This window comes from Balaenoptera acutorostrata, chromosome 3, assembly GCF_949987535.1.
Source record: "Balaenoptera acutorostrata chromosome 3, mBalAcu1.1, whole genome shotgun sequence".
In the NCBI taxonomy this organism is placed as follows: Eukaryota; Metazoa; Chordata; class Mammalia; order Artiodactyla; family Balaenopteridae; genus Balaenoptera; species Balaenoptera acutorostrata.
Genome location: NC_080066.1, coordinates 165,245,606 through 165,256,387, shown reverse-complemented (window position 1 = coordinate 165,256,387; position 10,782 = coordinate 165,245,606).

Here is a 10,782-nt window from a genome sequence, read left to right as displayed (position 1 = left end):
GCTTCAGAGTCCTTTTTAGTTGGGTACCAACCTATCTCTCTATCTCTGTCTGAGTCATCCTTTCCTATTTGTTGTCTACCCCCAATCCCCCAGCACCTTTTCCCAATAATCTCCTTGAATGGTCTATGATCTTTTATACCTTCCTGCTTTTGCAAATACTGTTCCCTTTGACCAAATGCCTTTTCCTTTTATTTGTATTTGTAAAATTGGATACATTCTTCAATATTCTACTCATTGTTCATCTTTGTGATATGGTTCTATCCACCCCCAGAGAGCCACTATCTCCTCTGTATGGTCATCTCACTTGGTAAACACTTTCATTGGGGCTCTTGTCTTGTTGCAATGTGACCATGCAGAGGTAGGAAGGGCAGTGGCTAAGCACATGGTCTTCATGGTCAGAGTCAGGAATCGAGCCTAAGTTCTACGTCAGCCGCTTCTGGGCTATGTGACCTTAGCTGAGTTCCTTAGACCATTCCAAGCCTCAATTGTCCTGGCTATAAAATGGGCATTGTCCTTGTGAGCTCGGGCTGCTGTAACAGAATACCATAGACAAGGTGGTTTAAACAAAAACCAAACATGTATTTCTTACAATTCTGGAATCTGGAAGTCTGAAATCAGGATGCCAGCGTGGTCGAGTCATAGGTGAGGGCTGTTTTCCTGGTCATGTCCTCACATGGATTTCCTTAGTGGGTGCACGGGGAGGGAGGAGGAAAGAGAGGGAGAGGGAGAGAGAGAAAGAATCTCTTGTCTTCTCTTTTTATAAGGGCATTAGTCCCATCATGAGGGCCCCATCTTCATGATCTCATTTAATCCTAACTACCTCCCAAAAGCTCCTTCTTCAAATACCATCACACTGGGGAATAGAGTTTCAACACATGAATTTGGGGGGGATGCAAACATTTGGTCCATAGCAGGCTTTTTGCAAGGGTTCAATGACATACTCTATAAAAAGGGCCTTGGCCGGTTTATTGTCAGTTGTTATCATTAAACAGTAGCATTTGCTTAAGCCTTTTTGTTTTCTTTTTACCTATGAATTCTTCGAGGGCAGGACATTTATTTATTTTTTTCCTCTTACTCCTTCTAGCACCTTGCACAGTGGTGTCGGGTGCATAGCGGGGCTTTTAGACAACCAGTGGGCAGCACATTAGTATGAGTTCTTTTGGACGCTCTCAGAGTTATTCCTTTTGCTATTTGTATTTTGGGTTCAGTAGGGAAAGGGAAATGGAGGATCTGGATAATTTAAGCTCTTTCCCAATGCCTTTTACAGCTGTTTCAAAGGAAAGCATGAGATATTTTCACCTCTGAGTTGTGCGTTATTGCAAACATCCTGTAGAGACTTTCTGGTGTCTTTCTTGTGAGATCATGTCTGAAGGAATATGGTGAAGTATGAACCAGATGTAGCCAGATGGGTGGAGTGGGGAACAAAAACCATGTGAATGGCCAAAGAGACAGCCAGTCTGATTTATTTAAGAGAGGCTCTGGGGCGTGGGTGGGAAGTTAAGCACTTTGGGAGGAAAGAAATACCTGCAATTACCTGACATGTGGGGACCCCAAGGAGGGAATAAGATCTTGGCACATCGTATGGCTTGGAATGAACAGTTTGGACCACAAAGAACAAGGGAAACATGATCCCAGTATTTCTTCTGACTGATGCCAGTAGAATCCCTCTGGCTCTGGAATAGACGTTTTGGTTGAAGTGCCGTGCTCTTACATGCACGAACTTACTGAAAATAGATGAAGCCCCGAGAAGGATGTAGCCAATCTGTTTCTGAGGTAATAGTCTGTGTTGTCTGACATGTATATATGCTAGAAACCACCCCAGCCTGCCCATATTTGTTCACCAGCCCCAGTCTCTGCCACCACACATTTGCTGGAAATCTAGTGTTAGTCAGTGTCTGCTGAGTAACAAACCTCTCACCTAAAGCTGTATGCTAAACATTGATCTGCAGGTCCGCTGAAGTTTGCCTCATCTAGGCTGAATTTGGATGAGCCAGGCTGGACTCCAGCCAGGTTCAGGTCTACTCATGTGGAATCTCGGGGCATGCTCTTCTCATGGGACATCACAGGGTTACAGGAGATCAAGCCAAGTCGCGCAGGTGCATTTGAAGCCTCTGCTCCATTATACCTGCTAATATTCCACGGATGAAAGCAAGTCACATGGCTAAGCCTAACATCAAAGAGGCAGGGAAGTATACTCAGCCTACAGTATTGGGGGATGCTGTTAAGTTACACGACAAAGATCATGGATGTTTAATTCTATAACAGGAGGGAATGAAGAATTAGGAAATACTCCAACATCTGCGACTACCGTTCCACTGCTCATCTGTTGCTCAGTCAGCTCTAATAAAGTTTTCTGTCCAGTTCTCATCCTTAACCAACTACTCCCACCACTTCTACTGCAACCTCTTGATGTGACTACTTTTTAAAAGTCTTTCTTCAATGACACCAGCTACTGTAGTCCTGGTCCATGCTCATGGCCTGCCTGTATCACCATGGAAGGTACCTGGAATCTGAGGACCCCTCTGCTACTGCCCATACTACCACTGTCATGGGACATCCCTGGGTTCAGATGGTAAGGCAAGAAATCAGATGTCACTACCTCTGGTGAACTTCCACTTTCCTAGTTGTCGCTGAAGGGGGAAGGGCATATTTTAATCAGCGTTCCCTGGACTATTTTTCAGCACAACCTGGTATTGCTTCAGATACCTATCCTTCTCATCAATATGGTTAATCCAGGCTGATTTCAAGGAAGCATTATTTTCAAGCTTGATCTTGGAGTCAGCCCTGGGCATAGATTGGAGGAGAAGAATCAGTATTTCAGATGGATAGAATGTTATTTGGAAATAGAAATTTTCAGGAGGCTTCTTAAAGTTTTAACTTATAGTAAGTTTAAATATTCAGCCTCTACTAGTTGTGAGGCCAAAAATCAGGGGGAAGGAAAATCTCTCTGCTTTGATCTAGGACCCAGGTAGGTCAATGGTCCCTGAGAACTTCTCTAAACTCCTTACGCTCTTTTCTCCCCTTAACCCATTGTGGTCCTGTTCCACTGACCTTCTTTCTGTCCCTTGACCCACCAACTTCCATTCCTCAGGGCCTTTGCACGTGCAGTCACCTATCTTGAATATCCTTCCCTGACTTGGCTTGGTTGGTTCCTTTCTAATCTCTTTTCCTCCACCTATAGGTCTCCTTCTCAAAGAAGCCTTTCTTGATTGCCTGTGATGGCTATTTCTGATTGCTCCTCAGATGCACTTTCTACCATTCTCTACCCAGTTCTATGTTCTGAGAGGTACTAAGAAGCTTCCATGCCCTCTGACTTCCTCTTGGGTTCAGAAGGTCAGAGGGTGGAGAGAGGTTGGGGTATTTACTCCTTGGACTACGTCTCTGATGAGTCACACGGGTGGGCTGTGTACCTCTACTGAAAGCTTCTGCCAGGGGGATGTTTTCTACAACCACAGGCAAATTCCTCCCCTTGCCCTTTTGGGTTAGTAAACGTAAACTGCTAGCTTTTCTCTTCCTTCCCCCACCAAGGAACTTCACCATTCCTTGCTAGCTCCTCTCAACTCTCCTCACACTTTTTTATGCATAGTCTTTTTCTAAACTTTCCTCAATTACTCTGCTTGAGTTTGCCATCTGCTTCCTGCCAGGACCTTGACTGAAATAGTACTCTATCTAAGTACATCTCCCTCCCCCCATTATTTTCCTTCACTTAACATTATTTTATCTTCATGTACTTATAGTTATATATAATTTTAAATGTTGTATACTGTTTTATGCATATATCCCCTCCTGATGGTGAGTTCCATGAATATAGGAACAAGTCTTATCTTATTTACCAAGACATAGTCACTACCTGGTACTTTGTATCTGGCTCAAAAACTATTTGTTCAATGAGTGAACAAACAACTGAATGGATAACAAGATACCAATGAGGTTGCCAGAGAAGAAGTGTCATTAATTGAGCAATTGCTATTTGCCAGGTACTTGTTGAGTGCTACCCGTGTGTTACCTCATTTACACAACCCAGAGGTAGATGTGATGAATGTCCCTGTCATATACATGAGGAGACTGGAATTCTGGGAGGTTATGTAACTTTCCAAAGGATACAGAACTAGCAGGTAGTGGTTCCAGGATTCAAACCTGGTTCTGTCTGACTTCAGGTGCTGTGCTTTTCATCACTGCACTAAACTGGTTGGATACTGGGAGATAGTACAGGTCCCAGGAACCACTCCCAATCTTATTTTTGGCTGATAGAATCCTCCATCATTTTTTCCTCTCATCCATGAGGAACTGAGCCTGGCTCAGGGCAGTGCTGGGGTAGTTCTCATCTAGTGTATTCTGCCTCTTCGTTGCCTGTGTGTACCAAGGATACAGTTAATGATTTGCTCTTATGTATGTATAAGATGTGAAGAGAGGTTAATTCCATACCAAACAGAACACCTGTCAAAAAATTAGTGCCTTAGTTTTATAAATCCCCAGCCTCCCTTTGATTATTGCTGTAACTCACGCAGACAGAAGATAATCTTTAAATTATACAGAGCTACATGATTAAAATATTTTGCCCCTGTTTAATAGTTGAAGAAGAAAGAAGATGTGGCTTTGGAGGCTTGGTGTCAAATTAAGCAATAACAAAGCCACAGAGGAACATAATAAATATGTATAAAGAGACTAAAAAAAAGCATTTCTAATAGTTCCATACCATAGGAATTTGCTAGGTGTGAAATTGAAAGACTTCCCAGGGAAAATCCTTGGCCCATTTGCTTTTAAATTCACTTTTTATGCTCTTTTATTAAAAAAAAATGTCTTAAGCTCCATTATTCCCTTGCAGAAGAATCTGATCAAAGGAATACTCTCAGAGCTCTGGAGCTTCCCAAATGCCAGCCTAGAGAAAACCTTTGCTGAGGGCAGGTACCTTCTGAGGCCCCTGCCAGCCTACAGTTAGGGTAGGAAACATCCTTGCCCTGGTTTTTCCTCCAAAGACCATAGCAATAACCCCAGGAATAATCAATCCATGAAAAGGACTCAGAAATATTTATTGAGACCGTCTGGGCTAGGCTTAGTAGGTGAGAGAATTGAAACACAGCAACACGCCTGAGGGACCTTATAATTTATCTGGGGCACTGGACGTACATCTGTCGTAAAGGGTGTATGGCCGATTGGTCCAAGGAAGAAAATCTGGGGAGTTCCAAGACTGGGAGTTGAGTGCCCATTGGGGCGACTTTTGGGTGGACGTATGGCTTATGCCTCCTTGTAAACTGATGATCTGATCTGGAGTGTGAGAGAGGAAGTCGAGGGCTCATTAGGTGGAGAATGTCACTTCCAAAAGTTTGAAATTGGATCTGCAGTGAATAAAGCTTCTTGCTGAAGTGAAGGCAGCACAGAGGCTCTAAAAAGAGTGTTTTCAGAGCAGATCTAAATTCTAGATGCCACTCTTGCTGCTTACAAGATATATGTCCTTAGTTTTTCCTTCAACTCTCAAGTTTTGTCTTCCTAATACATTAAGAGGAGAAAATGGTTGGAAGAAACAATGGAGAATGAGAAGCCTTTCACTTTTCAGAATATTCTATCTGTTCTAAGAAAGCCTGCAAATTTGCATGTGGTTCAACCTCTTAGCCCAAGATTTATAACAATAGTGAAATTACTCCCATGGAAAGGCATAGCTTCCAGAACTTTTCTGCATGTTATGTAGGTATTTTGTAACTTTGTACCATTTCAGAACTTTATAAGTTTAGGAGGTGTTGTGGATTCATTTAATGTTTTCTCCATCTTAATTCAAATACTAAAGTTTTGGAAAAGTGCCTTAGACTATGTAAATATCTACAAAATTGTTGTATAGGTTTTGTTGATATCTGAGAATTTGGGTTATATAATAGACAACTCTGTAAACAGAGTTGACTGTCAGATAAATATGACTTCGTTTTGTTTGAGATCTTTTATGAGCAGGTTGATTTCTTTAGCTCTTGGGAATCAGATCACATTTATATAGCAGCAAAGAAAACAAATGAGCTAATATAACCCCTATATTTTTCATCTCACAGAACTGAGCTGAACTTTTATAGCTAATGTGTTACTGGTTTGCCTATTTTCTTTTTATCTAGAGGCAAAGGAGTGAGAAAATAATGATGTATTGGGCAACTGCTACATGCTCTGTGTTGGGGGCTTACAATGATTTCTCAGTTCATTCTCAGAATGATAATCAAGGCAGATATCACTTTTATCATCTATGAAATGGCATAATAATAATGCTTAAGTCTCAAAGACATAATTAGGATATAATAAGACAATGTGTATATAGTATTTAGCTCAATGTCTTCCCTATAGCTGTAATCATTATCATTTTAATTTTATTTACCTCACCAGTGTTATCCAATCAGTAGGAGCTATGATTAAAGCCCCCTTATAAAAAAGGCCAAAATTGATTCATACCTGTAGATAAAATAAGGAAGTTAGTTTACCTATTTATTACCACTTATGTGTAAGAAATAATCTTGTATTCAAAGCTTTCTTAAAAATTCATTTGGATCTGGATTAATCCAAATTTAGTTGGTACACATCTAGTGCCCAAATCTTGGTTTCTAATATTATTCTTCAGTAAAAGGATCCAAGGCTTTTTGGAGGAATGGCTGATCCTAGGTCTGAGGAAGAAATACACAGGGTGAGCCTGGATCATCTTGTAGTGCTAGAGAGTAAGGAAGTGCTCATAAAACAAACAAACAAACAAACAAAAAACACCATAATGAGGGGCATATGTCAAAGGGACACAAGAACTCCCAATGGCCAAAACTGGAACAATATGAATAAGATAAAATAGTATTTCATTATAACCCAAATTATACAATAAATATCCATGAGTCCATAATGATATAGCTAAATGATTGAATAATTAAATAAATGGGAGGAAGAGACAGCTCATAGAGAGGAATTAAAAATAATTTATGTAGATTCTTTGTAGTTCATGTAGTGTGACTCTCCATCCTTAAGGGTGGGCTGTGCAGAGTGACTTGCTTCCAAAGAAAACAGTATGGAAGTACGGAAAAAAGAGTCATTTTACAGAGAAGAAACTTGACAAACACCATCCCAGCCAAGTAATCAAGGTCAGCACCAACACGGATAAGTCATGCTAATAGCAAGGATGCAAGAAAACTGTTACTTTACCCCTGTGGTCTTCTTCCTAAAAACCCATGACCCCAGTGTAGTCATAAGAAAAACATTAGACAAACTCCAATCGAAGGGCATTTTATGTAATCCTGATTAGCACTCCTCAAAACTGTCAAGGTCACCAGAAACAAGGAAACCCTGAGAAACTATCATAGTTGGGAAGAGCCTAACTATGACAGGATATAGTGTGGTATCCTGGATTGTATCCTGGCACAGAAAAAGTAAAGCAGGTAAACACTAATGAAATCTGAACAAAGTATGGGCTTTATTTAATAGTAATTTATGAATATTGTTTCATTAATTATCACAAATTATAAGATGCCAATAATAGGGGAAATTGGCTGTGGGGTATAGGGAACTCTGTATCACCTTTGCAATTTTCCATACATCTAAAACTGTTTAAAGATATTAATTAGCTTTACATAAACTTGTTGCAATTCATGTGTCCATATGTGTGTCATAAACGAAATAACCAGAAGACATTGTGGGTTTTTTTGAAATATACTTTGAGGCTGGAGAAGCTATAGAAATATGGGGGCCAGGAAGCAGGTAGCAATTTCTCTTATTTTTAGGTTATGGTTTCTTAACAGAGTATCTTATATACTTGATGCCAGGTAACATGTCAATGAAAACCTAATTATTTCTCCCACATTGTTGCTGGGGGCTATGCTGAGAAGGACGAGGGACTTTGGGAGTCCTGCCTGAAGCCCCTATCCTCACAGGTTGTTCTTTGAGCTGCTAAGATCGTGGCTGTGAAAGTGACTTGTAAACTGCAGCACACAACACAAGTCATCACAATTCTCTCTTCAAGATGGGAGTTTTAGGAATTCCAGCCAAAGGGGAGCTGGGGCAAGGTGGTGATGGGTCTTGGTTCCCTGAGTAAATCCCCTGAACTTCGTTTTGTGAGCAAATGGGATTCATGGGAAACCTTTTAGAGCAGGAGGGTGTCATGAGCAAGCAATGCTTTGGTGCTACGAATCTGAGAATGGCAAGAAGGCCACAGCAGGATAACGGGAGTCCCATCAACTGAGGAAATGGAGCTCTAGGTCAGTGCGCCAGTCGTGATGAGAGAGAGAAAGAATACAAGTGTGAGAACTCATTAAAGAGAAATTATGGAGGATTGGATGGGGGGGGGTGACAGGTAAAAGAAAAGGGAAAGGCGTAGATAACTTTAAGGAGGATAAATAAAAAACGAATACCATTTAAAAGAAGTAGTGATCCAGAGGAGAACGTGTATTGTGGGAAAGAATGAGTTCAGACACAGGCGTGTTGAAAAGTGAGTTGGGCTATTCCGGTGGGTAAGTACTGTTGGTGTAGGAGCTGGGACTGGGACTTGGGAGCCACGCTGGACCTATGGATTAAGGGGATAATTCAGAGAGATGCAGAGAGATTGGCATCTCAGGTAGTATGGCCAGTGAACACTGTGGAGGAGACAGAGAAGCAACGACAAGGCAGAACCTTGTGAGGGACACTCACACTGAGAAGTCAGAGGAGGAGGAGCTGCATGGAACGCTGTGTTCCAGGGCTCCAGAGGTCTCTCCATGTCAGAGCCTGAGCTGGGTCACAAATCTCTCTTGGCACTGTCTTGCTGAGACTGGCTAAATCTGGCCCATGAATAGCTGGAAAGGGCAGCCATCTAGTGGGTCTGATCTGAGGTGAGCCTCAAATTCCCATCAGGAAGATTATCCTTTTGCTTGAGAGCCTATTTCCTTAAGGGTTCTGTTACAGGGTCAAATCAGTAGGACCACCATATATTTTATCATCTAAATCAAAGCAATTTTGAGAGTGAATCTCATCCCATTTATTTCAACATCTTTTGGGTGAGCTTACAGATTCTTCAACCACTTTCTCTTTTTCTCAAAGAGTTCTGTATATATTGATCCCTACCTATATTTGGCTGAGAATTATTTTAAATGGTCTAGCATTTCCCCAGGTAGTTCAAGTATTTGAATAGACTTGTGGTGTTGAATATGAGAACAAAATGGACATCTCTAACAATCGATCATTTTCTTATTTCCTGAAGAAGTTTCAGCGAGTAGGCACTTTGTGGATGAAATAATAAGTAGTGTGATGTTTGGGGATGAAAGAAGTTCAGGGTACTTAAGGGGCAGAAAGTAAAGAATCTAGGGGAGGATGCCGGGTCTTTCTGTTCCCATGTTGCTAAACTTTCTGGCATTTTCAGCTTGTAAAGCACTGGTCTAATAATTTTCTGATAATTCACAATGTTCCTAGCCAAGTCTGTCTTTACCCAGACCTACATATTATGCCCAATTAACCACGTTTCATGGGCTGCAATTGATAATTAGCTATTACCCTAATACATGTTAATGCTGCAGGGAGATGGTGGCCAAAAATAAGTGGACAAGAGTGCTGACAAACCACAGGGGCAAGTGGAATGGAGAACGGCTTTGCTGAATGCCCTCTTAGGCAGTGAGGCATATGCCAAGCTGCTGATGAGGATTTTAATATGAAAACTCCTTTCATTCCTCATAAGATACACTAGATTAAAGGAAAAAGAGTAAAGGGGGTTTTAAAAAGTGAAGTTCCTCTTGCACAAGAGCTCTCTCCTCACAGGTCTGTTACCTCTGATGCATCCTCATGGGATCAGAATCAGAAATTAAAGTTACCAGCCGGCCAGCTTCACTTGGAACTTTATGTAATTTGGTGGCTTAATCTATGGATCCTGGTGGTATCAGGTGACTTTACTACCTAAATGACTATCTAATGTACAGTTGACCCTTGAACAACATGGGTTTGAATTGCACGGATACACTTGTTCATGGATTTTTTTCAGTAAATACGACAGTACTACACAATCCGAGGTTGGTTGAATTTGTGGATTTAGAACCATGGATACAGAGGGCTGACTATAATTATACGTGGATTTTCAGCTGCTTGGAAGGTGGATGCACCAACCCGTACGTTGACAAGGGTCAACTGTACTTGTAAAGAACTTGGGTGGAATTTGTTTCCAATAATCTGGGATATCAGGTGGTTAAGTTAAGTTATAGATTTCATTTTATAAGATGATGTGATAGTTTTATATGTCAACTTAACTGGGCCATGGGGTGCTCAGATACTTGGTCAAACACTATTCTATGTGTGTCCCTGAGGGTGTTTCTGAATGAGATTAACATTTAAATGGTTAGAATGAGTAAAGCAGTTCATCCTCCTAAAGAGATGGGCTCATCCAATGAGTTGAAGGTCTGAATAGACCAAAAAGGGTGACCCCGTCCAAGTAAGAGAGAAATCCTGTCTAACTGCCTTTGAGCTGGGACATTGACTTTTCTCCTGCTTTTCACTCCTCCTGGGTCTTGAGCCTGTGGGTATCTACATCATTGGCTTTCCTGGATCTCCAGCTTCTGACTGCAGATCATAAGACAAGACTTGTCAGCCTCCATAATCACATGAGCCAATTCCCTATCTCTCTATCTCTCTATCTATCCATCCATCCTTCCATCTTTCCATCTTTCCTATTGGTTTGGTTTCTCTGGAAAACACTAATAGAGATGGTATTCATTTTCCAGGGCTGACATAACGAAGTACTCCGGATTGAGTGGCTTAAACAACAGAAATTTATTTTCTGACAATTCTGGAGGCTAAAAGACTGAGATCAAGATGTTGACA